The sequence below is a fragment of the Podarcis tiliguerta genome, assembly GCF_965153285.1.
Source record: "Podarcis tiliguerta genome assembly, chromosome: 9".
NCBI classification, from domain to species: domain Eukaryota; kingdom Metazoa; phylum Chordata; class Lepidosauria; order Squamata; family Lacertidae; genus Podarcis; species Podarcis tiliguerta.
The window spans coordinates 2,569,547-2,590,626 of NC_139542.1; the positions used below are offsets into that span (position 1 = coordinate 2,569,547).

The following is a 21,080-nucleotide window of genomic DNA, read 5'->3' on the forward strand; positions in this document are numbered from 1 at the left end:
CTCGGCGCTGGACCTCAGTGTCTGGGCAGAACGATGGGGCTGGAGACGCTCCTTCAGGTATACAGCACCGAGGCCATTTAGGGCTTTCAAGGTCAGCACCAACACCGTGAATTGTGCTCGGAAACGTACTGTGAGCCAATGCAGATCTCTCAGGACCAGTGTTATGTGGTCTCGGTGGCCGCTCCCAGTCACCAGTCTAGCTGCTGCATTCTGGATTAACTGCAGTTTCCTGGTCACCTTCAAAGGGAGCCCCACGTAGAGTGCATTGCAGTAGTCCAAGCGGGAGATAACCAGAGCATGCCCCACTCTAGCGAGACAGTCTGTGGGCAGGGAGGGTTTCATCCTGTGTACCAGATGGAGCTGGGAGACAGCTGCCCTGGACACAGAATTGACCTGCGCCTCCATGGACAGCTGTGAGTCCAGAATGACTCCCTGCTGTGAACAAGAATTATATGCAGATCTGCTACAAATTACCCAGAGATCCACCAGCAGATCCCAGCCTACCCTGAGCCCATTCCCAGTCCAGGAGCACCTGGGGAGGGAGCCCTGAGCACACTCCAATCCGGATCCCATCGTCCCCTCCAGCGATTTGGCAGAACCATCAGGCCCTGGGCCAACTTCTCCCCCAGCCTGGGACCATCTGGTTCTGCTCATCCTCCAGAGGAGGAGATGTCCTTTTATAGCATGTCAGACCAAAGAGTCCTTTGGAGCTGAATTGGGAAGCAACTTCCAGATGGGCCCCTGTGTCAGTCTCTAGCAGAAAACAAAGAATCACGTCGCAGCACCTTTTTTAAAAAAATAGCCAATTTATTTGCAATGAAAGGAGATTCCGTCTAGGCAGTGAGAGCCATGTCTGGTTTTCAAATAGAGGCTGGGGTGCCCTCTCTCAGGGATTATTTAGCTGCAATTCTTACACTTTGTGGGGGCTGCACAAGATGACACTTGGGGTCCCTTCTAACGCCACGGACGTGAAAGATTTCACTAGGAATTACGAGCCTCAGAAGTAAAGAGCGTGGGCATGTGCAGAGTGCACGTCCCTCACCATGAGGGCCCTCTGAATTCGGAAGATGATTCCGCTATGCAACAATATTCCTTATTTTATTCAAATTCTACGATTTCTAGTAATGATGAATGATGATTAGCAAATGTTGATTATAGAATCATAGAATTGTAGAGCAGCAGCCCCTCAGATATTTGAAGCTGGCTCTCAAATCTCCTCTTAGCCTCCTCTTTTCCAGGCTAAACATACCCAGCTCCTTCAACCGTTCCTCATAAGGCTTGGTTTTCAGACCCTGGGTCAACTTGGTTGCCCTCCCCTGAACCTGTTTCTTGACTTTCGATTACATTTACGTTCCTAAAAAACTTGGGTTGGTGTCGACAACAACTTTATGAGCTCATCAATAAATATTATTATTATTATTATTATTATTAGGCCGATGAACTCTAACATCTGAGGAACCCTTTCTGGGAGTCATAAAGTCCTGTGGAACAAAGAACCTGCCAGCAGAGAAAATTCCTCTGCCAAGAATTAACTGATTGCAAGTTTCTTCAGTATGCCTGAAGGAGTGTCTCCACCCCCATCATTCAGCCCATACACTGAGGTCCAGCGCTGAAGGCCATTCCGCACCCACCCCAAAAAGTCTTAAAAGAAGGTTTGGGAGTAGAGTTGGCACGGGAACATCAAACTAAGGGTTCTGTTGGTGGGGCGTGAATGAAAAGAGGTTCACAGAACGATGATGATGATAGGGAAAATGCAGAAAGGGAAGTTCATCTCACTCTTTCTAGGGCCTTATTATTATTATTATTATTATTATTAACCCAGCCAGTCTGGGTGGCTCCCAACAGAATATTAATACTAATAATAAAAGTGACAAAACATGAATTCACACAGGCTTTTACAGTAGTGTTTTAAATCGGGGCTGTTCTCATGCCATCTGTTGCAATAGGGTGGGTGGTGGGTACATCTTCTTTTCTTTATTTTAACTATGATATATTGCATTTTCAGGAATGCAACCACATGAAATTAAAAGGAAGGGCTCCACAAGACCGAACTCAGGGGGCTTGCTCTAAATAAAGCGCTGTTTGCTTTGTTCCTTGAAAGAGTTTTGGGTTTCGTTTTTTCCCCCATCAAGAAAAGAATGGATCTCCAGTCTACTGTCAGCAGCAGGTCTACATTCCCTTTTTTTTCGAAACCATCCCTACCTGCCATTCAGTAATTTTACTGGCAAGACTCAGGCAGATCACCCCCCATGGCCTTCAAACAGATGGGTGTCTGAATGAGAAATGGAGATGGGAGGATGGGAGGGAGAAATCGAAGAAATATCCATTTTTTCCCAGGCAGAGAGGACTATAGCTGAGAGACACAGCAGCTGCTTGGCTTGCAGAACGCCTCAGGTTCAATCCCTGGACATCAAGTGATGCAGAGCGGAAAATTTACTTATTTATTTAGGCTTGACAGCTTCACTGTTCTTAGCTCTCTCTTCCTTGCATTCAGGAAACAAGCAAGCTAAATCAGATCACTCTCATTTTTATTTTATTTTGAACGCAAGAGGGAAATGATCCTAATCTGCACAGGAAAACCCCTCCAGAAAACCCACATGGGTGTCTGACACTGGTCATTACTTGCTACCTGAGACCAGGGGTCAGCAAACTTTTTCAGCAGGGGGCCAGTCCTCTGTCCCTCAGGTCTTGTGGGGGGGCCAGACTATATTTTTTTTTTGAGGGGGTGAACAAATTCCTATGCCCCACAATAAGCCCAGAGATGCATTTTAAATAAAAGCACACATGTAAAAACACGCTGATTCCCGGACCATCCGTGGTCCGGATTTAGAAGGCGATTGGGCCAGATCTGGCCCCCGAGACTTAGTTTGCCTACCCATGCCCTGGACGGCCAGCATCACATATGGCTCAAATCCTGCATTCAGAAGAGCTCCAGGTGAACCAAGGGCAGGAGCAGCCTACTCAGAGCAGGTGCAGAAAGGTGAGGAGGAGGGATCCCAAAGACCTGAAATCAAGGTGAACTCCAGGCATATTTTTTTGTGTTATCATCACATGTGCATTTTATGCACAGAGGAATTATTATTATTATTGTTATTATTATTTATACCCCGCCCTCCCCGGCCAGAGCCAGGCTCAGGGCAGCTAACACCAGTAAAATTACAGTAAAAACATAAAAGGGGGGAAAAACCATTTAAAATACAGGTTAAAATGCAATTTAAAATGCAGGCCCTGCGGAAAGATGTCAAGTCCTGCAGGGCCCTAGTCTCTTGGGACAGAGTGTTGGGGCCTGTACTGAAAAGGCCCTGGCCCTAGTTGAGACCAATCTAACCACCTTGTGACCTCCAAAATGTCGTCATTTGTGGACCTTAAGGTCCTCCATGGGGCATAACAGGAGAGGCGGTCCCGTAGGTACGTGGGTCCTAGACCGCATAGGGCTTTAAAACACAGGGAATAAAAACAAACCACATTTCTAACATTCCCCAAAATGGCAGAGCAAAATAGATTGCTTGTGCTTGGAAGGGAGGGAGGGGGGGATGAACATACAGGGAAAGGATTGTGCTAACTGAGGGTCTTATGGGATTAGCAAGAAAAGGAAGGGATTAGGGAAAATCACCTTGGAAGCAAAGGCTTCAATCCTACGAGGCAGGCTTGCCTTCAAGAAGCCCCCACTGCACGCAAAGGGAACCACATCCGAGTCAACACCCTATAGGGTTGCCCCACTAGGGTGCAATTTGACCCCTACTATCCACTGGTCAGAATGGGGCTCACTTTCAAGAAAATATATGGAGCACCGGGTTGCAAATTTGTGGAGCAGAGGACTATGGCTGTCTCCCAGCCAGGATGGCTCTGCTCTTGCTTCCACAGAGGGATCTTGTGTTGGGGTCCTCCTTGCTGGTTTCCCACCATGGGACCTGGTTGAGCCCTGTGATAACAGGAGGCTGGAGGGGGTGGGCCACTGGGCTGATTTGAGCACAAGAACAGCCCTGTCCTGTCCTGTGGTTTCCAGAAAGAGGTACTCAGAAGCATTTCTGCCTCCGAGCAACTGTGGAGGCAGCTCAAGTGGGCATAAGGGCCCTTGTATTTATGGGACTGCCTCTCCTGGTCTGCCCTGCAGAGGACCTTAAGGTCCATGAATAATCATAGTTTTTAGAGGTCCTCCACCAGGGCCAGGGGCTTCTCAGTGATGGCTTTTTTCAGTGCCTTCTAAAAGCATTCCTGTTTAGACAAGCTTAAAAGTAAAGGGACCCCTGACCATTAGGTCCAGTTATGGATGACTCTGGGGTTGTGGCGCTCATCTCGCTTTAGTGGCCGAGGGAGCCGGCGTACAGCTTCTGGGTCATGTGGCCAGCATGACTAAGCCGCTTCTGGCGAACCAGAGCAGCGCAGGGAAATGCCGTTTACCTTCCCACTGGAGCGGTACCTATTTATCTACTTACACTTTGGCGTGCTTTCGAACTGCTAGGTTGGCAAGAGCAGGGACCGAGCAACGGGAGCTCACCCCGTCGTGGGGATTCGAACCACCGACCTTCTGATCGGCAAGTCCTAGGCTCTGCGGTTTAACCCACAGCGCCACCCGCGTCCCTCTAGACAAGCTTATCCGGATATTTAATCTGCTCTTAATTTATTGCGAGTTTTGAGCTTACTAGTATTTTAACGAAGACAGGGGTGCCTGGCGTGCTCTGGTCCATGGGGTCATGAAGAGTCGGACATGACTAAACGACTAAACAACAACAGTATTTTAACTTTTCGAAGGTCTTAAATGGTATGTTCTCCTTACTACCTTCCCTGCACCTGATGATCTCAGATGTGGGAGGGCAGGTTTGGGTTGTGGTTTGGGGGAAAACGGCCTTCTGGGTTAAATTAGATCTCCGGTTGGGCCAAATTAGAGCCACGGGCCACAGACTCACCACCACGACGGCTCAAACTTGGCTTCGTGTACCTGGGTTTAAAAAAAAACCCAAATGGGGCAACTCTGTGTGTTTGCTGTCTCTCCAACAGCTGCCTTCCTCCATCTTACTACGCTGAGCACTAAATAGATTTCTCTCCCCCCGCCCTTTCCCTCCTCGTGGAAATATTATTTACCGAGCCCATTTCCATTAGGAAGGGAGCTCTTTAAAAGCCGAAACACCCCAGGGCTTGGCTCTGAGCCGCCAGACTATATAATGCCTTTTTCACTAACCACATCCCTCTGCCAAAATGGTGCAGACATACGGGGTTATAGCCGTTGCTGTGCTTTCGTGCGCTGAATTTCGTGCATTTCTCCTGCTCCCTCCTCGCTGAATGTGTAATCCAGGCTAGGCTTTTTTGGGTGGGGCTTTCCATTTGGTCTGTGCTTGCTTCGCGGGGAACGCAATGGCTGCAGCTGCCGCAGCGCCACAAATCCGGACTCAGCCCCGGAAGCCACCAAGACAGATAACAGAATTGGGTCTACGTGGTGCATGTAAAATCTCAAGAACTGCGTGGATGATGGAGCAGCTCCCCTGCGGAGGAACGTGGCAGGGATTGGAACTTTTGAGCTTAGAGAAGAGGCCACAGGAGGCAGCGCGACAGCCGCTTATAAAATTACATGTGGCATAATAGTATTCTGGCTGGGTTTCCCCAGCCACTGGGCGGCTTCCAGCAGAATATTAAAATACAATGATTCGTCAAATATTAGAAGCTTCCCTGTACGGGGCTGCCTTCAGATGTCTTCTAAAAGTCAGTTGTTTATTTCCTTGACATCTGATGGAAGGGCGTTCCACAGGGCGGGTGCCACCACCGAGAAGGCCCTCTGCCTGGTTCCCTGTAACCTCACTTCTTGCAGGGAGGGAACTGCCAGAAGGCCCTCGGAGCTGAACCCCAGTGCCCGGGATGGAGATGCTCCTTCAGGCATACTGGGCCAAGGCCAGCATAGGTCAGCCCCAACCCTTTGAATTGTGTTCAGAAATGTACTGGGAGCCAATGTAGGTCTCTCAGGACCGGTGTTATATGGTCTTGGCAGCCACTCCCAGTCACCAGTCTAGGTGCCGCATTCTGGATTAATTGCAGTTTCTGGGTCACCTTCAAAGGTAGCCCCACGTAGAGCGCATGGCAGTAGTCCAAGCGAGAGATAACCAGAGCATACACCACTCTAGTGAGACAGTCCGCGGGCAGGGAGGGTCTCATCCTGCATACCAGATGGAGCTGGCAGACAGCTGCCCTGGACACAGAATTGACCTGCGCCTCCATGGACAGCTGTGAGTCCAAAATGACTCCCAGGCTGCACACCTGGTCCTTCAGAGGCATGCAGAAACCGGACAGAGAAATGTTTTTCTCCTCCTCTTGCAACAGTGGGACTTGTGGGCATCCAATGAAGCTTAGTATTGGAAAATTCGGGACACAGAAAAGGAAGCTCTTCTTTCATGCAGCGACTGGTTAAACTGTGGAACTCCCTCCCACCGGATGCAGCAATGGCTAGTAATTTGGGTGGCTTTAAAAGAGGATTAGGCAAATTCATGGAGGAGGAGAGGGCTCTTGTGTTCAAATCCTGCTTGCGGGTTTTTCACTGGGGCATCTGGCTGGCCACTGTGAGAAGAGGATGCTGGACTTGGAGGGGCCATTGGCCTGATCCTGCAAACTCCCTCTTTTGTTCCTATGGTAACCAAATATCATAACCGAACATTGGGTTTTGTTATGGTCCTTCTCTATTTTGAACTGGTTAAAGCTCACCCGGAGTCCTGCGTCCACTTCTGGGCACCGCAATTTAAGAAGGTTAAAAGTGCATCCCATCCCCACCTGTCCAGTTTTCTATGTACTTTCAGGACAACTAGACAAATTGCTTATCTCCCTAGGTAAACCAAGAACAAATTGGGCAGCTTCCACCCTGTGTGTGCTGTTAGCATTCAATATAGCAGAAAGGAATTATTTTCCAAACAGTAACTAAACTGCTCTGTTATACTAAAAATAAAAATCCAACTCTATACTTTTTTTGAGAGCATCCTACTCACTGGGGCAAGCTTCTGAGCAATAACCTTTCCGGGATTTTTGCATTGGGAGTGTCTGCTAGAAAATTTCCCTCTGCAGAATTAGAATAATTTGCATTGGAAACTGGCCTGAAGCTTTATGTATTCAGCAAATATGATGTCCAACACTGAACAGTGATTCCAGACTAGTGTTTCACAGAATTCTTCACCAGCGTCTGACATGAGCACTGTTCCACAGCATTTGATATTTTCATTTACATACATTCATTTAAAATAAGATGGGTTTATGAAGCAATTCTATATCCTCCCACTACACTGACAAGGAATTCTACAAAACAGTAGTCAATATCCGGAATCACTGTTCAGTGTTGGACATCATATTTGCTGAATACACAAAGCTTCACAGCTTGTCTTTCATTGTACAAAGTCTGGTACCTCGCTTCATTTAAAGATTTTCAGAGACTTTGAGACTAATGATTTCGTTTTGTACTTGTTATGGTTTGAAGGAATTCTATAAAGATTGTCTATTGCGTTTGTACATGGTCATCGTATTGCCTAGACATTGTTGACCACCCAGCTGTAGGTCAGAGAATCTCAGAATTGCAGAGTTAGAAGGGGTCCCATGGGTCATCTAGTCCAACCCCCTGCAATGCAGAATTCCTGTCCCTGGGTGGACTTGAACCACCAACCTTCTGGTGAACAGCCATGCAAACTGACCCACTGAGTCACTGGGGGTATAGTCTAGCATGCTGTTCTTTCAGTGGCCAATCACATCCCCGCAGGAAACTCAGGAGCAGGACCTGAATTCAAGATTACTGTATTCTCCCCACTAACAATTCCCAGCAGAGGGCATTCAGAAGCCTAAATCTCCATGAATTTGCCCAATCCTCTTTCAAAACCACCTAGGGTCTTGGCTAGCACTGCCTCCTGTGGCAGGGAGTTCCACAGTTTAACTGCGTGAGGAAGTATTTTGTCTTGCCTGCCATGAAATCTTCCAGCGCTGAGCTTTGTTGGAGGTCCGTGAGTTTTACCAACGTGGAAAAATGTTACCCTGGCACAAACTTTAAAAGATAAACAGAGAAATGTTAAGTGCAAGGAGCAGCCCCAGACCGGTCCCTTCAGCTGTACCCAAAAAAAAAATCACGCCAGCCAAATAAGCCCAATGAAACTTCTGGCAAAGAGCTCCATGTCTTTGGGGTGGAAATAGAATTTAAAACCCAATAATTCATTCCCCTTTATACCAATTCCTGTAGCCAACACAAAGAAAGTATTAAAGATTCCAGTGCCTTCTGTCTTTGAAATGAGCTTACAGATTTAGAGGGTACAAGTTCCCAGCTTCCTTCCATATCGGAAAGTTATCCTTTTCAAAAGGAGATTTTGAAAAATCCATTTTGCCCGCTGCTTAGCATTCAGAGCAGCCCCTAACAGGATGAAGCTGCTAGATTTCCGTCATCGGCAGCAGAACCATGAAAGCCTGCTCTGCGCGCACACACACACACAGCTGAGTTTATTTAGGGTACTAATTTGTCTTGCAGAGACAGTGTGGGAGAATTTAATCGCTGCCTTCCAACAATCAGCAGCAGACCGAATCCTGCCCTGTCTCATGCAGCTGGCACCAAGCCAAGCACGATAATCTTGTCCCCGTCATGTTGGGGTGCAGGGAATGTTGTGCATTACTGTACTTTGGAAACATAAACAGAAAAGGCAGCCCCCACCTGCCCCACCAAATCCTCTATTTCCCAGGTAAGCAGGGAAACCAGGGTGGCGAGGCCTGGAAGCAGCCAGACAAGAGACGTCAAAGGACAGCCGTCTTCCAAAAGGCAGCAAAGGGTGCAGGTTGCATGCTTGCCTTGGCGCTGCGCATGACGTCATGCAAAATGCATGGGGATTTTGAAGCCATGCGGCTGAACGGAGCCGGGAGAGAGCAGGGTTAGAAAGTCATCAATATATAAGCTGGGAGAGAAATCGCTCCTTAAACCAAGGTTACACTCGCCAAAACAGTCTAGTTGCCATTATGGGGCCAGACACCTCCAATGTCTTATCTTTCAAATGATGTACTGACTGTGATTGATTCTCAGTTAAACATCTGGCTAGATCAGAGGGCAGCCTTCAGCCAGGTTAAGAGCTTTGACAACTTAAAGAAGAAAAATCACTTGGAACAGGGACAGCCCACATATAGTGGAACCTCGGTTCTCGAACGTCTCAGAAGTCGAACGTTTCAGCTTTCGAACACCGAAAACCCGGAAGTAATTGCTTCAGTTTTTGAAGAAGAAGAAGAAGAAGAAGAAGAAGAAGAAGAAGAAGAAGAAGAAGAGTTTGGATTTGATATCCCGCTTTATCACTACCCAAAGGAGTCTCAAAGCGGCTAACAATCTCCTTTTTCTCTTCCTCTCCCACAACAAACACTCTGTGAGGTGAGTGGGGCTGAGAGACTTCAGAGAAGCGTGACTAGCCCAAGGTCACCCAGCAGCTGCATGTGGAGGAGCGGAGACACGAACCCGGTTCCCCAGATTACAAGTCTACTGCTGTTAACCACTACACCACACTGGCTTGGAACGCTTTTCAGAAGCCGAACGGTCTTCTGGAACGGATTCCATTCGAAAACTGAGCTTCCACCGTATTGGCCTATTCCAACCTCTTTTTATTAATATTCATACGAACCATTCATAACGAAGGAATATTCTTCACAACTGTGAGCAGGACAATGGGGAAGGGGCAAGCGAAGGCAAGCTGCAACAATTCACCATAACACTGTTCGCTGCTCCTGCTCAGGATGCACAGAGAATGAATTTCCAGTTCCTGAAAATCTTTCTGATTGTGCAGGTAAACGATAACTGATAGGATTCTACAGGATGGGGTATCAGTGTATTAAAAGAGTCAAGATCCAAGGATAAACAGGCATGCATCTCCAGGTGGTGGAGACATCAGGCACCATCCTGACGCCTGAGCATCTTCACTTGGTCGCAGGCGGCCAATAGCTAAGTGCAAAATGTACCTGGCAAATTTCAAACACTGCCTCCAGGTGTTGTTGGACTCTGAATTCCTGTCACCCCAATCACTGACCATAGGTCCTGCGGATGATGGGAGTTGGAGTCCAGTTGAGAGTCCCATGGACTGTAAGAAGATCAAACCTCTCCATTCTGAAGGAATTCAGCCCTGAGTGCTCTCTGGAAGGACAGATCCTGAAGCTGAGGCTCCAAGACTTTGGCCACCTCATGAGAAGAGAAGACTCCCCGGAAAAGACCCTGATGCTGGGAAAGATGGAGGGCGCAAGGATAAGGGGATGACAGAGGACGAGATGGTGGGACAGTGTTCTCGAAGCTACCAGCATGAGTTTGACCAAACTGCGGGAGGCAGTGGAAGACAGGAGTGCCTGGCGTGCTCTGCTCCAGGGGGTCACGAAGAGGCGGACACGACTAAACAACAAAACAACAGCAACAATATCTGCAGGGCCACAGATTCCCCCCCCCCCTTATTCTCAAGAGTGATCTAAGCATGTTTACTTACTTGCATTTAGTAAGCCAACAGAAAAACTTGGAAACTCGCCTAATAATATCTTGATTAATCTTTATTTGCAATTGCACCCTTTTGTTGTTTACCTTACGAAATGGAAAATTTCCTGTGGGAAAGCTTAAATAACTGAGCGGGGGGAAGGGTACAGTTCTGCCCCACTTGGCTGCACATTATACCAATTTTATAGCAGGACAACCAGTTTAGAAAGTCAGATATATGTTAACACCCGACTCTGCAGAGCGAAGCTCTGCAAAAGTTTTTGCAAAAGTTTGCAAAAGTTTTGAATTGAGAAAAGGCACAGCTGCCGCCCTCATCAAGCCTTCAAAGTTCGAAGAAGGTTTCCAGGCATGTCGTCGCTTCCGTTGCCACGGCAACAGCATCGTCTCACTTCCATCCGTCAGGATGCGAAAAAAGGGCAACTTCGCACATGAGGAATGCTTTTCCTTGCACAAACAGGAGGCAAGGGCTCCAGAATCAAAAACACCTCACCGAAAGTCCACTGTCTCACTGTCAGACCCCTTCCCTTCCCCGAGGCTACAACCGTTTTGCACAAAGTCACGGCACCTTGGGCTTTCAGAGGATCTCCTGGGTGCTGTGGCTTTTCCAATCGCCAGGGCCATGTTAAAATAGGCTGCGGGACATAGACTGCCAGGAACTCATCTCAGCTGTGGGGGGAAACATGTTCCCCTCTTTATTTTCGAGTCTCCTGGGCGCAGGAATTTAACCTTACTTATTTACCATTTTTGTTTAACCCACAAGAAAGAAGGGCTTTTTGGCTGGCTAGGTTCAATTGTCTCCTTCATGGATCACTGCCTTGCCATGGCGAAGGGGCTTGAATAACTCAGAGAAGCTATGAGCTATGCCATGCAGGGCCACCCAAGATGGACAGGTCATAGTGGAGAGTTTTGACCAAACGTGATCCACCTGGAGGAGGAACTGGCAAGCCACTCCAGTATCCCTGCCAAGAAAACTCCATGGACAAAGACAACAGGCATATGAAAGTTATGACGCTGGAAGATGAGCCCCTCAGGTCGGAAGGCGTCCAACATGCTACTGAGGAAGAGCAGAGGACAAGTACAAGTAGATTCAGAGCTGATGAAGGGGCTGGGCCAAAGCCGAAAGGACGCTCAGTTGCGGATATGCCTGGAAGCGATAGGGAAGTCCAATGCTGTAAAGAAAAATATTGCATAGGAACCTGGAATGTAAGAACCATGAACCTTGGTAAGGGGACGACAGAGGACGAGAAGGTTGGACAATGTTCTCGAAGTTACGAACATGAGTTTGACCAAGCTGCGGGAGGCAGTGGAAGACAGGAGTGCCTAGCGTGCTCTGGTCCACGGGGTCACGAAGAGTCAGACACGACTAAACAACTAAACAACAAGGTTCAATTATAATCCTTCTAACCTCCTTTGGGGTAGGTTTGCGGGGATGGCAGAAGGAGACACGATCTGCCCATGTGATGCCCACCCGGTGGAAACTCTAGCTCACATGGTCCTTAACTGTAAAATATATTTGGAAACAAGAAGAATTACCGACGAAAGAAGAATGGAGGATGAAGTTGATTGACTATGCAGAATTAGACAAATTAACAGGAAGGATTTGAAACCTGTGGGTTCAGAGATTCTTAGAGGACTGGAGTAAATATATGAACTATTTGGAAAGTAATCGTGATGAACAGATTACGCTAGTAGGACTGCAAGAAGTTCTGTAAGGTGGATTATTTGAAATACTGCAAGAAAGACTATGAAGAGAATTATAGTTACGGACAATTAAATGTAATACAGTGGTGCCTCGCAAGACAAGATTAATTTGTTCTGCGAGTTTTTTCGTCTTGTGAATTTTTTCGTCTTGCGAAGCACCACTGTGTATTGACAGTTTCCCATAGGAATGCATTGGCGGTTTTAAAAAAAAGCGCAAGACGTTTCGTCTTGCGAAGCAAGCCCATAGGGAAATCCGTCTTGCGAAGCAACTCAGAAAACGAAAAACTCTTTCGTCTTGCGAGTTTTTCGTCTTCCGAGGCATTCGTCTTGCAAGGTACCACTGTATAGAAATTAAGAAATGCAGAATAACTGATAAAGAACAGGAAATCATCAAAGGTGTTGACGGAAGTCTAAAACATTGTATAAGATGAGAAGATATGTTGTATGACTGTGGGAACCGTTATGTTAAAAAAAAAAATCAATAAAAATGTATTTAAATAATAAATAAATGTAAAATATATTATGATCTCCACCAACAATTCTTAGACCCACCTATGTATCCCAACATGGAAATCAGAGACAGAGGTTATACGCTTCTTATTACAGGGGAGAGACCAGGAGCTCACCAAGGCAGTAGCCAAGTTCCTCTATTTGATTTTCTGCCACCCAAGTACGCTACAGGACCCAGCCCTTGCTGGAGACCCACAGAGGTGAAATAGATCGCTCGCCTCTTCTTCCCTTTGGCAAATGACTGTACTGTTGAAATGGCGACAAGATTGCATTGGCCTATTTATTCTGAATGTTTGTAAGTGATGCCAATAAAGGTTTGATGATGATGATGGAAGTCCACACCCTCGGATGCCTCTAGAACTCAGCCGAGATAGAGGCGAGGCAAGTGCCAAGCTCTGCGGACGGAGCAAACCCTAAAATGAGCAGGACCTGCTCCATTTATTCGGCACAGAAAGAAAAAGGAGGTTAATCTGCTTTCAGCTCTTCAACTAAGTCACCGAGGGGGGGGAAAGGTTTCCTATAAAAATGATCTAGTTTTAATGTCCTCCCCTTGCACACAGGCTGTTGTTTTTGACGCTGGAGGCTGGGAAGGACAAGGAGCAGGAATTTTAGCTATTAACCATCAAACCTTGATGGCTCAGTCCATGGGTAGGCCAACTAAGGCCCAGGGGCCGGATCCAGCCCAATCGCCTTCTGAATCTGGCCCGCACACGGTCCAGGAATCAGCGTGTTTTTACATGAGTAGAATGTGTCCCTTTATTTAAAATGCATCTCTGGGTTATTTGTGGGGTATAGGAATTGGTTCATTATTTTTTTCAAAATATAGTCCGGCCCCCCACAAGCTCTGAGGGACGGCGGACCGGCCCCCTGCTGAAAAAGTTTGCTGACCCCTGGCTCAGTTGGTAGAGCCTAAGACCCTTAATCTCAGGGTTGTGGATTTGAGAACCACATCGGGCAAAGGGGTCCTAAGGGGGTTGGGCGAGATGATCCTTATGGCCCCTTCCAACAATTCTATGATTGTATGAAACTGACAGGTGGGACACTGGTCCTAAAACTGCAGCGCTGGAAGGTATCCCGAGGGTCATCTAGTCCACCCCCCTTAAATGCAGGAGTCACAACTGATCCCAGCAGGCCTGATGGATATAGACTCCCTGGCTCGATTCAGAGGCAGACTTCCCATGGAGTCAATTACAAACACTATCATGTCCACTTTCTATGTGACTACCGTATTTTTTGCTCCATAAAACACACCTTTTTTCCTCCTAAAAAGTAAGGGGAAATGTCTGTGTGTTTTATGGAGCGAATGCGTAGTCCCTGGAGCCAAATTGCCCAGGGGCGAAAAGCAGATCATGGTGTTTTTTTTAAGAAAGAGGGAAGGGGATGTTGAAATGAAGCCGCTGAGCAGCTGATCAGCAAGTGATTGGGAGGGAGATAAGGGACGTTAGCAATAAAGAAGGCTGCCTGGGAGGGGGGAGGTAAAGACAGCGAACTTGCAAGGAGAGGAGACAGGAAGACTAAAGCAATGAGGAGAGAAATTAGAAGAAAAGGAGGAGCAAAAAACAGTGCCAGCTAAGGAAAAGACGCTAAGGCAAACAAGAGGGAAGGGGGTGTTGAAAGGAACCAGTAATCGGCAAGCGATCAGGAGGGAGATAAGGAACGCTAGCGATAAAGGAGGCTGCCTGGGAGGTGGGAGGTAAAAGCACATGGAATCTCAGGATTTTTGAATTGGGTCACCCCAAATTCACCATCAGATCACATTGTATGTCCATGGCTACAGCCTGCACCAAAAAAATCACGCATCCACTGTTTCGTGGGGCCGCAATGGCGCAAAAACGTGGTTACAAAGCACTGATCCACGTGTATCCTCAGGATTTTTGCATTGGGCTACCCCAAACTCACCGTCAAATCACATATCATGTCTGTGGCCACAGCATGAACCACCACAATCATACACCCACTGTTTCATTCAGAATATGTTTTCCTCCTCTAAAAACTAGTTGCGTCTTATGGAGCGAAAAATATAGTAAATTTTGTAGGGCTAGATGACCCTTGGTGTCCCTTCCGACTCTACCCTTCTATGACTCCCAGAACACAGATTTCTCGTGTGAGCTAGACAGAAATTTCACGCCCAGAAAGCGCTGGCGGTGCACAGACCCCTTGCTCCTCTTGCAAATACGTTTGTTCTTGCCTCCGACGGCGATTCCCTCTTTAGCAGCCAGCGCATTCTGGGCTGTTCCCCGGTGGAGAATAAAAATTCCAGAGGCGAACAGAGAGAGCCTGGCAAGGAGGGGAAACCGGGTTTGTTTACCTTTAAAATAAATTAAAGCCAATGTTTGGCTCAGCTCTTGGGCGAAGGCATCCCAGCCAGATCTCCGGCGAAGATTCAGGAGGAGAAGAGGACAAAGGCAACATCAGCAACAACCGGCTGGCAGCAGGCTCATCGGCTGCAGAAGCTGGCATCTTGCCCACCCTGGCACACCCTCGCCTGCATAGGGCGCACTCTGATTGCAAGATCTCCCACCCTTCCCTTTTCTGTGTTGGCAGAAGCCCATGGTGGACGGTGTCCGGGACCCACCAGGACGCGAAGGGGCAAAAACCAGCCGCTTTGGCGAATTTAAAGGAAGAAGAGGCAGAAGAAGCTAGCTTCCTGGACAAGGAAATCTATCAATGGTTATTAGCCACAACAACCACAACAACACAAAGCCTCCCTGTTGAGATACAGTATACCTGTAAATACCATGGAAAGGTCACTTCGGTGCTGCTAATGCAGGGGTTTGATTTGACCCCCGGAGGCAAACTCCATTGTCTCTCAAGAAAGACAGGTGCCAATTAACCACCCAGGGTCTGGACGTTTTAGGTATCACAAACGCTAAAGACCTGCCCTTAAAAAAGAAAGCTGGGCACCTGGAGTGTGTTTATTTATTTTATTCCGTTTCTATCCCAACTTCTCCTCATAGGAGCTCAACGTGGGGTACAGGGTGTCCCCTCTCATATTTAATCCTCAGGTTGAGAGGCAGCGACTTGGCCCAAGGTCACCCAGTGAGCTTAATAATAAATAAAAATAAAAATTTATTTATATCCCGCCCTCCCCAGCCAAAGCCGGGCTCAGAGAGGTTAACAACAATAAAAGTAACACAGCATTCTAAAATCAATTCATTTTAAAATCAGTTCAAAATCAAATTAATGGCAACCATTGGGCTAGAGTTCTGTGAGGATTACCAAAGGCTTCACGGCCAAGTAGGGATTCGAACCCAGCTCTCCCACATCCTAGCCAGACACTCTAACCACTACACCACCACTGCCCCTTAGGGTTCATGCAGCACACACACACACCGCATCCTCTGTCCCTACCCAAGGTGGCTGTGCTGGTTAAGGTGAGCCATTCCCACACCCCTGGAGTCAGGCGAAAGAGCTCAGAAGAAAGCTTATAGATACCTAGGGTTGGAAGGGAACCCCAGGGGTCATCCAGCCCAACCCTCTGCAGCGTCACTGCTAAAGGATCCCTGGCGGGTGGCCTTCCAACCTCTGCTTAAAAACCTCCACAACTCTATGAGGGAGCTGCTTCCACTGACGAACGGCCCTCACCATCAGTTTTAAAACTGAAGTCCCCAGATTTATCCTTCTGCAAGAGAGAAGGGGAACTGACCGTCGCTGTTTGCCAGGCTCTTAGCGTAGAGGGAAAGAAGGCCGCTCTATGTGATCAAGAGATCACGCCTAGCGATGCCAGAACTATGATATTCCAGCAGAGAGAGAAGGCGAGGGAGAAACCACCATGTCTAACTGGGCCCAACTTTATTTCCAAAAATATGCATGTAACAGTATGTCATATATAAGTACAGTGGTACCTCTGGTTGCGAACGGGATCCATTCCAGAGGCCCGTTCGCAACATTAAAAGAACACAACCTGCAGTGGCGCATCTGCGCACACACGGGTTGCAATTCGCCGCTTCTGCGCATGATGTCATTTTGCACTTCTGCGCATGCGCGAGTGGCAAAACCCGAAAGTAACCCTTTCCAGTACTTCGGAGTTGCCGCAGGACGTAACCTGAAAGAACGTAACATGAAGTGGACGTAACATGAGGTATGAATGTATACACGCACAAACACAACCAGCAAGCAGTGTTTGAAATTAGCCAGGCGCCAGGCGCATTTTGTGACCAAGTGACGATGCCTGGGTGCCAAGATGATGCCTGACATCTCCACCCTTTGGGGATCCTTGGATCTGGACCGTTTTCCCACACGAAGACCCCATCCTGTAGAATTCTACCGTTATATCAGGCCTGATGAAGAACGGTCGAGGGAGCTGGAGAAGAGAAGATATGACGAAGAGATGGGAGAGCCATCTTCAAATATCTAAAGGGTTGTTGCGTGAAAGATGGAGCAGTCAGGTGGATTCCAATGACCAGGAAGGAGATTCTGATTGAGCATCAGGAAGGCAAGAGCCATTTGACAGTGCATTGCAGGGGGTTGGTACCCCAACAGGGGGTTGGTACCCCAACTCTCCCATTCTATGATTGTACAGTCATACCTCGGGTAATGGAGTGCATTACGTCCGGGTTTCGCTGCTCGTGCATGTGCAGATGGTCAAAATGACATCATGCGAATGCGCAACGAATCGTGACCCGCGGACGCGAGTTGCGTTCGCTTCTGGGTGTGAACGGGGCTCCGGAACAGATGCCATTCAAATCCAGAGGTACCACTGTAAGTGTGTCTACACATCGTGGGGAAAGCTCCCTCTCTTTCGAACCGCTTTCAGCTCTCTTCAAACCAATCGCTTGTCTCTGGGCCAAATCTAACAGGAGTTTTGTAACACAATCAGGGAAGGAAAAAGATGTTCGGCGACATAAAGAGACGGCGTTAACCAGATCTGGACGGCAGCCAAGTCTGGTATACATGACCTTGTGGATATAGTTACAAAGCTGGGATGGACACACAGAGCTATGCAGAAACAGGAGTGACCCCAGCCCCTCGGGGGGGGGGGGGGGAATGCTCTGCAGGCAACGTAGATAAGATTATTTTTCACACACAGAGGAAAGGACGACTCCTACCCTCACATACGAACTGCCCCACGTCGCTCGGGTCTGGACAGGAAAACTGGGAACAAGTGGTAAACACAGAATAAGGCAGGTATCAGGAAGTGTTGATAGAACAGCTGGAGAAGTGGGGGAATTAGAGGGTCAGAAAAATTAGAGGATCAGAGTATTGTAGAGTTGGAAGGGACATCAAGGATCATCTAGTCCAAACCCCTGCAATTAACTATACACTGCACTAAAGAAAAACCCAAAAAAGCAAAACAAAAACCCTACTCTACACTGCTCTGCTTTGTATTCACTGTGGGTCAGGTCACCCCACCTGGTCATCTATAGAGATCACACAACTGGCTCACCTTTGGCGAAAGATTGCATGTTTATTTATTTAATTTAATAATATTCATATGCCGCTTGACTGTAAACAAAACAAAACACTCTGGTGTTTACAAAATACAGTCAAACCTTGGTTTTCAAACGTCTCGGATACCAAACGTTTCAGAAGGCAAACGCCGAAAACCCAGAAGTGAACGCTTCTATTTTCGAACGCGCCTCGGAAGTTGAACGGCTTCCGAGGCTCGTTTCTCAATTTCCCCCATTGGACTTGCTGACAGCCCTTTGATCCTCGGTTTTCGAACGTTTTGGAAGTTGAACAGGCTTTAAGAACGGATTACATTTGAAAACCGAGGTTCCACTGTATAAAACACTGAAATCAAGACGAATTGGCAACCCTACTTTAAAACATACAAAAGTTAACAGTACTAAAACAGATTAAAATTCCCTCAACTTTCTAAGCGTCTGGACAGGCTTGTCTAAATAAGAATGTTTGTTAGCAGGCACCGAAAAGAGTACAGTGAAGTCACCAACTTGATCTCAATTGGCAGGGAGTTCCAAAGTTTATGCGCTGCTAAATGGCTGAGTGCTTACAAATACGGAGCGGGCATTATGTAGCACCTGGAGGTGTGCCATTTCCACTGATCAAAGTGGTCGAGGGTGCACATGAGGGTTTTGGTGATCTTGCCCCCGGGGGGTGTCAAAGGGAGGAGGAATCCATTCTTTGTCTAGGCATTGTTCTGGGTAAATAAAATCATCTATCAGTGTTATTTGGGTATTTTTACCCCAATCATGGTGCTGGAGGAGACTCTTGAGAGTCCCATGGACTGCAAGAAGATCAAACCTATCCATTCTGAAGGAAATCAGCCCTGAATGCTCCCCGGAAGGACATACGCTACCACTAGTAATAATAATATTATAATAATTTACGGTATTATTTATACCCCGCCCATCTGGCTGGGCTTCCCCAGCCACTCTGGGCGGCTTTCAACAAAATATTAAAATACAGTAATGCATCAACAACCTCAGATATGCAGATGACACAACCTTGATGGCAGAAAGTGTGGAGGAATTAAAGAACCTTTTAATGAGGGTGAAAGCGCAAAATATGGTTTGTAGCACAACATCAAAAAAACACACGAAGATCATGGCCACCTGTCCCATCACCTCCTGGCAAATTGAAGGGGAAGAAATGGAGGCAGTGAGAGATTTTACTTTCTTGGGCTCCATGATCACTGCAGATGGTGACAGCAGCCACGAAATTAAAAGACGCCTGCTTCTTGGGAGAAAAGCAATGACAAACCTAGACAGCATCTTAAAAAGCAGAGATCACCTTGCCAACAAAGGTCCATATAGTTCAAGCTATGGTTTTCCCAGTAGTGATGTATGGAAGTGAGAGCTGGACCATCAAGAAGGCTGATCGCCGAAGAATGGATGCTTTTGAATTCTGGTGCTGGAGGAGACTCCTGAGAGTTCCATGGACTGCAAGAAGATCCAACCTCTCCATTCTGAAGGAAATCAGCCCTGAGTGCTCACTGGAAGGACAGATCCTGAAGCTGAGGCTCCAATACTTTTGGCCACCTCATGAGAAGAGAAGCCTCCCTGGAGAAGACCCTGATGTTGGGAAAGATGGAGGGCACAAGGAAAAGGGGACAACAGAGGACGAGATGGTGGGACAGTGTTCTCGAAGCTACCAGCATGAGTCTGACCAAATTGTGGGAGGCGGTGGAAGACAGGAGTGCCTGGCGTGCTCTGGTCCAGGGGGTCACCAAGAGGCGGACACAACTGAACGACTAAACTAAACAAAACAAACAGGGCTGCCTTTAGATGTCTAGTGCAATCACAAAGGGTGCTGTGGTACCCAGAAGACTGCTCAGTTTAACGCAGGACCCGCTTGCGAAAGCTCACAATCTTCCCACAATTGTGGAGAGGCACCTTGGATGCATCTGCGTGGAGAAGGCAAAGCATCCATTTAACAAAGGAAGGAAGGCTTGGGGGAGCGCCAGAGAGCAGCATAGCTTTCTAGCTTAAAAAGAAAACAAACAAAACAAGCCTGACAGCAGGTGAGAGGGAGAGAGGTGTACTGCAGCCTGCCCTGGAACCTTAGGGCAAAGAGCAGGTAATAAACAAATTAATAATAGTAATAGTCAGTGCTTTTTTTTCCTATAAAAAAAAAGGTTTAGGGGTACTCTCATAAAATCACCATTTTATAGTTCAAATCGGGAAAAATAAATTCAGTAAATAGACATACCGGTAAGTACAAAGATTCACAAAATGTTTAGGAGTACGTGTACCCCCGGAGGAAAAAAAACTAGTAATAATAATAATAATAATAATAATGTATATCCCGCCTTCCCCAGTCAAAGCCGGGCTCAGAGCGGCTAACAACAGTAAAATAATACAAGATTCTAAAATCATTTCATTCTAAAATCAGTTCAAATAGTAGTAATAACAATAGCATAAATATAGAGGCTTAAAGCTGCATTAAGAAGCACGGGGCAGAGAGCTAGAGAAAGGAGGAATCACAACGGCAGGCGCTAGCAGGATCCGACCTAGTCATCCCCCTCCCTTTATAATTAAAACACACACACAAAACCTTGTATAGACAAAATGAGACCAGGGTCCTCTGAAGCACGTGGCTGCTGTCGGGTCGCGCCTGAGCCTTGACACTCAACCCCCCCCAAAAAAAAACCCCACCACAAATCAAACTTTGACTGCAAACTCCTGCGGGGCAGAGACCCTTTCCCCAGACGCTTATTGCTACCGTTACCCCTTAACAGCGCAGACACGTGAACGCTCGCGATCCAAGGAAGATGAACGTGTGAATGAGCAGACACGTGACCGCTCGCGATCCAAGGCAGCTGAACGTGTGAATGCGACCGGGGGCGAGCAAGGGGGAGGAAGGGGTTGGGTGCACTCACGGCTGGCGCGGCGGAGGGGTCAGCAGCGTGGCCGGCCGCGTCCTTCCTGCTCGAGCCTCTCTCCCACCCGGAGAACCCGAGCTCGGAGACGCCCCGCCCTCGCCGCCGCTCATTGGCCCGGGCAACAAAGAGGGC

General features: G+C 47.6%; 1 protein-coding gene across 2 annotated transcripts in view; it reads right to left on the reverse strand.

Moving 5' to 3' along the window:
- ADISSP (adipose secreted signaling protein) overlaps positions 1–21,080 on the reverse strand; it is a 68,002-nt gene extending 46,922 nt beyond the window's left edge. For both annotated transcript variants that reach the window (XR_014501881.1, XM_083398827.1), the window contains exon 1: positions 20,946–21,080. The gene's annotated coding sequence lies outside the window, so the exon portion shown is untranslated. The remainder of the gene's footprint in view (positions 1–20,945) is intronic.